Genomic DNA, 6,000 nt, shown 5'->3' with positions numbered 1-6,000 from the left:
AGCCACAAATCCCAGGAACAATATAGTATTGATGCAATCAAGCATCACCTGCAACATGGGTGCTGTGCTACACAGAGACCGAAGCAGATACCTGTACAGATGTTACACTTGGGTAGCCAATCATACTATTTGGAAGGTTACTTGGAGCACCATCATACTAGTTGGAGTGCTATGTGAGGGACCATATTACTATTTTGAGGACCACTTGGGGTATCATCATACTGTTTGGAGGAATATGTGGAAGCCATCATACTATTTGGACTACTATAAGTGGGTCTATCATACTATTTAGAGGGCTATTTGTGGATCTATCATACTATATGGATGACTACTTGGGGAGCCATCATACAATTTGGGGCCATCATCATGGCTCAGCGGTTAGCACTATTGCTTTGCCATGCAGGGGTCCTGGGTTCAAAGTCTACCAAGGACAACATCTGCAAGGAGTTTGTATGTTCTCCCCGTGTTTGTGTGGGTTTCCTCCGGGTTCTCCGGTGTCCTCCCACACTCCAAAGACATACTGATAGGGAATCCCAATGGGGACAGGGATGATATTCCCCTATGACGTCGGTTAAGAGCTGCGGAATATGATGGCGCTATATAAGCAAAGTATAATAATAATTCTTATTATTTGTGGGACCATCATCCTATTTCAGGGGCAATCATACAGAATGGAAGGCTGTGTGTGTCAGTGTGTGCCATCATATTGTGTGAAGGGTTTGGTTGGCGCCACCACACTGTGTGGGGTCACTGTGGGAGTATTATACTTTGCTGGGGGGGTGGTTCTGTAGCCTCATCATACTGTGTTTGTGGAGGGTACACCGTGGGCGAGTTCACTCTGGGAGTATCTTACGGAGTTTGAATACTAATATTTTTTTATTTTGAGGAGTTGAATGATACTATGGAAAAACAATTTTCCAGTTTTTATTGCATTGTTTGGGGAAGGTGTGGCAACTAATACACAGTTTTTGAGTTTCTGTCTTTTTGTGATTTTAATAGACTTGTAATAATGGTGATACTTCCTGAGCCCGCTCCATAAATCTTCACCCCCTGCATGGCACAATAACATGTCATGAAGCAGGAAGGTGTTAGAGGGTAACTAAACTTTTAAATCGGTTTTATTTACTTGCAATGATTGTTTTAGCTCCAGGAGTTTATCATTGCTGGGACACAGAATCAGTGTCTCCTGGTCCTATTCCACCCCCTTCTGTGATAGGCACCTCAGGGTCTATAGACATTATACATGGAGAGCTTGATGTGGGCGTGGTTAGCTGTGGTATGGGCGGGGTTAGCTTCCTCAGCTCTGCTTCATGCTAAATCTAAAAGCTCTGATTGTGTCAAAACGGCTGCACCCAGTATTCTATGTGGTACATCGTTGGAATCAGGGTCTCTTTGCCTACATCATGCTGCTCTCAGAAAAAGTAGCAAAACCCTTCTGACAGACTCCCTTTAAGAACAGCAGCACTGCCACAAAATTCAAAACATCACTACATTCCTAAAGTAACACAAACATCCAAATGTAATGTAATAACAGCGCTATACGACTAACATTACGACGTGGCGATCCCAAGCGCCCCTATGCCGCAGCCTCTGTCAGACAATTGTCTCAGTGCAATCTGACTCTTATGACCATCCTTGGGTTTTATAATATGTTGGATGCGTATAGATGTAAAAATGAAGAATTTCTGGAGGGCCACTTTAAACTGGGAGGAAGTTATAGAAAAGGCCCCCGGAAAAAAAACTACTTCCTCTTCTGGAGAAGGAAAAAAATGCAAGTAGTTTCCTAGTCCAGCACATATTCTGCCCGTCACCACACTTTTTTAAGGGATGAATGAGATAAGATTTTTTTATCTATGGCTTCAAATGAATGTGGCTAAACTGCAATACCAGACACCCCCAGAGAGGAGAGTGGCGCTGTTTCTACATATGTAAATCAGATCTCCTTTTCCTCTCATACAATGCCTTTAGTCATCAGTTTATTGCTTTGCCCGTCAGGATACATAAATAAATTATTCTGATGCAATCATTTTTTTTTCCTTTTTCTCACAGCTTCCTATAAAAGATGTTTTATTAAGACGGGGAATATTCTGATGAAATGAATGCAGTATTTGTCATCAGGCCGTAGATAGTGCGCAGTTGCAGCTCGCATAGTCCGCGACAAACACAAAGAGGTTAAGCCGCCTCATTAAGCACCTCCAGAGCAGTTAATCTGATCCTCTGTGGTTTTTTCACGTGAAGCCCGTGTTAAACACGCTCCCTCAGAAGATAATACGCCGGGTAATAAATAGGCTTATATTGGTCTCCATGGTAGCTGAGAATTATAATTTGGAGTGCTGGGTTTGTCAGGTTACACTTTAGGGAGAAACCCCCCTCCCTCCCTCCATATTACTTCTCCGCACAATTAGTCTACAGGAGCTCTGGATCCGCGTAATATCTTATACATCTACTGCTCAACCTCTCATAATATTAATGCACAATAATATAAAAATAACACAAAAGACCAAAAAAAAATAATAAACAGTTTTTAATAATAACATAATAATAATTAATAAATCATAATACAATTAAAATAAACTAATATTACAAAAAACAATAGAATAAGGTGTATTTGTAATTCAGAATGACAAAGGCTTTGTCCAACCCTTTTATTACACAGATGAGCCCACTGAGGTCCACAAATAAAATATATAAAAACTCAACTCCTGAACCCCCCGCCAATCCTCTGTTCTGATAACCTGGGTCTCCTTGCTTTCAGCGCTGATGAATCCTGCAGTCAATCACTAGCCGCAGTGTTGACCAGGGCTGGACTGAGAATGAAACTCAACCCTGGCATTTGAAATCACACACGTCTATGCTGCCCCCAAACCACATCCACTTCCCAAGATGATTCTGCTTGACAGAGGAAATAAAAATTTACTCCAAGACCAATAGTTACAATAATGCTGTAATATATGAGGGTAAATAATACCGCCATATTATGACCACATAATACCACCACGTAGTGACAGAGTAATCCCACCATACAGATATTACCGTAAGTACTGAAATATTCGAGACAAGTAATGCCACCAGACTGTAACCACATATTATCAACATATGCAAAGTGGTAATACCATCATACCGATCCGTAGGCAAAACTACGGCACTAAGACTGCTATTACCACCATGAAATAGTATACTATCCACTTTCCTTTTCTTTTCCATTCAGCCCTGACCACCATGACTGCTTCTTCCATCCATGATCCTCTTTGCAGAATGTAACACAAAGACATCTTTGGCTTACCGCTTTTCCGGCTCCTTCCTCACATTCCTTCACTTTTAAACAAACCAAATAGTGCTTATAACCAGTGCCCAAGATGGTAGTAATGCAGTTGGGCCTGGAGCATATACATCACACAGGAGACACTGGGGCTGCAAAATATACATCACACCGGAGATGCTGGGGCTGGAGCATATACATCACACAGGAAGCCCTGAGACTAGATCAGGAAGATATACATTACACAGAAGACCCTGGGACTGGATCATATACATCACACAGGAGACCCTGAGACTGGATCATACATATCACACAGGAGACACTGGGGCTGCATCATATACATCACAGGAGATGCTATTACTGGAGCATCACACAGGAGACGCTGGTGCTGATGCACCACACAGGAGATGCAAGGGCTGCTGTCTTCATCGGCGGAACTTGAGTGCATAGCGCATTGATCACTATTCTTTTCCCTCTTACGGACCAGAATAGTGCATGTAAGGCAGGGTCACACGACCACATATTCTGTCATCTGAGAAATTTGGGACAATTATGCTATTCACACTCTAGTCAGAGTTTGATCAGAGTTTGATCAGAGTGTGCTTAAAGTGTGATCCGATTTTCTCGTCGGAGAAGATGAAAAAAAATTCTCTATTATGTCTGTGAAAATTAGACTGCACTCAGATGTCATCCGAGTGCAGTCTGATGTTTCCCCACATACTCATTGACTTGCATGGCTGAGTGCGACCTGATTTATGTAAACATTCTGAGGAAAAAAAAATCAGACTTGTGGGCGACCCCATAGACTAACAATGGTCCGAGTGCAATCCGATGTTTTCTCGTATCGCACTTGGACTGAAAATACGGTCCTCTGCCCTAATAATAAAGCAGGCCATGTACCCATTTTCAATGCAGGGGAGTACATGGAGCAATTGCAGACATGATGGAAATATCTGTAGTCATCTCCACTCGGCCATATCTCCACCCGTCTCACAGCTGAGAGTTTGCTACAGTTGTATCTCATCTAGACAATCTTTTGTATGACATTTTTACCTGCACTGATACTTTGTTGCAAACAATCAACACATGGGAGTAATTTGGATTGTGTAGACTGTATACATTAAAAACATATGTGACATGCACAATTGTGAACAAGTCGGTCAGACAGTGCTCACACCACCCAATGGCTGAACCACAACAAGAAAACACAAAATGACAAATTTGCAAAAATACTCTGCAGTAAAAAACATGACAGTAATCAGCAAGTGCTGGATAACAAATACAGGGTATTTAGTCGATACGTTTTTTGCAAAAAGTGTATGCCAAGTTGCTCCACCACGTCACGGTAACCCTTCACATTGTAGCAAACCCCCAGCTGTGTGGAGAATCAGATCTGTACAAATTTTCAGCCTTGAAATGTAAACTATAAAGAGAAGAAAGATAATATTTTTGCAATAAAGTCTAGTTGTTCTGCGGAACGATATATGGGACCCTATGACCTGCACTGGTAGCTCATGCCTGGCAGCTCTGCTCTGCCTATGACCTGCCCCAATCATCCCCATACTTCTCCCTGCCCACTGCTAATCTGCATCAGAAGACACTATTCCTCCAGCTCACTCTCCCTGACTACAGCCATCCTCTGACTACTGCCAGCTGCTCCTCTTATGGTCTCCAGCTAGATCCTACTAAACCACAAGAGGTCCTGCTTCCCTCCCAGAGCCGGGCTTATACCGTCTGACTTAAGGTCCCCAACACCTTGGCTGAGGCTGAAGATGCTTCTTAATAATCCAAGCAGCTTGTTCTTCGCCCCCAGAACCGTCATGAGTGCAGCAATCTGAAGATCACTGCAAATTCTGCACCGTACCGGGGCTGAATCCAACCAGGGTACCACGTCATCGATCACCAATCCTTACCCTGGAGGAAGGAACGGCCCTTTTTTCATCGCCATCAACATCCTAAATATTTGAAGTAAGTGAAATATAATTGATTTGCAAGTTTTTATTACATTTTTTTTGTTAGCAAATTGCTTGATTTTAATCAATTGCTATCAGGCGACGTAAGGATTTGTTAAAACTTTGTAGGATATCTGTATAACAGGTCGGTGCTTACTCTGGATGGAAATAGGTCAATCCCTGGCGGTTTAATCTCGCGGTTCTGTGTTATCCATCACATTGTGTTATCGAGATTTAATTGGGGTTGAAAAAACTTAATGATGACACAGTTCTTAAGTCTCGGTGCGTAGGCTGCAATTGCGGTTAGTTTTTCTTGAACGCAACAGCGACCAAAAAAATGCAACGCCGACCGAGAAGTGTGAGCGTACAGGTGCTTCTCACTAAATTAGAATATCCTCCAAAAGTTAATTTATTTCAGTTCTTTAATACAAAAAGTGACTCTCCTATATTCTATAGAGTCATTACACACAGAGTGATCTATTTCACGTGTTTATTTCTGGTAATGTTCATGGCTTACAGCCAGTGATGCTTCACATTGTATTACCGGGCTGTACTGAGAACAAGCCCAGGGTTATCAGACTTTCTACATATTTGGATTGAGGGCCCATTTTTGGGGAGATTTCCCATTACCTCAAATGGGTTTTTGACCCCGAATCCTCACTTTTTTTTTACAACTGTGCTATTTACCGTAGTCTGACTTTGGCTGAAATTCTACAGAGGATCATTCATGATGAGACATGGTCTGTTTTGTCGTAATGAGTAAAGAACTTGTTACAGTCCGAAACGCGT

General features: G+C 42.2%; 1 protein-coding gene across 1 annotated transcript in view; it reads left to right on the top strand.

Moving 5' to 3' along the window:
- Positions 1-4,876: 4,876 nt before the first annotated feature.
- The window catches only part of RD3 (RD3 regulator of GUCY2D), a 29,228-nt gene continuing 28,104 nt past the window's right edge, over positions 4,877-6,000 (top strand). Inside the window, exon 1 of the mRNA XM_073553416.1 lies at positions 4,877-5,227. The gene's annotated coding sequence lies outside the window, so the exon portion shown is untranslated. The remainder of the gene's footprint in view (positions 5,228-6,000) is intronic.

The sequence above is a fragment of the Dendrobates tinctorius genome, unplaced genomic scaffold, assembly GCF_039654945.1.
Source record: "Dendrobates tinctorius isolate UK_male_01 unplaced genomic scaffold, ASM3965494v1 ptg000201l, whole genome shotgun sequence".
NCBI classification, from domain to species: domain Eukaryota; kingdom Metazoa; phylum Chordata; class Amphibia; order Anura; family Dendrobatidae; genus Dendrobates; species Dendrobates tinctorius.
Note: the sequence above shows the minus strand (reverse complement) of the source record. Positions and strands in the feature narration are given on the sequence as shown.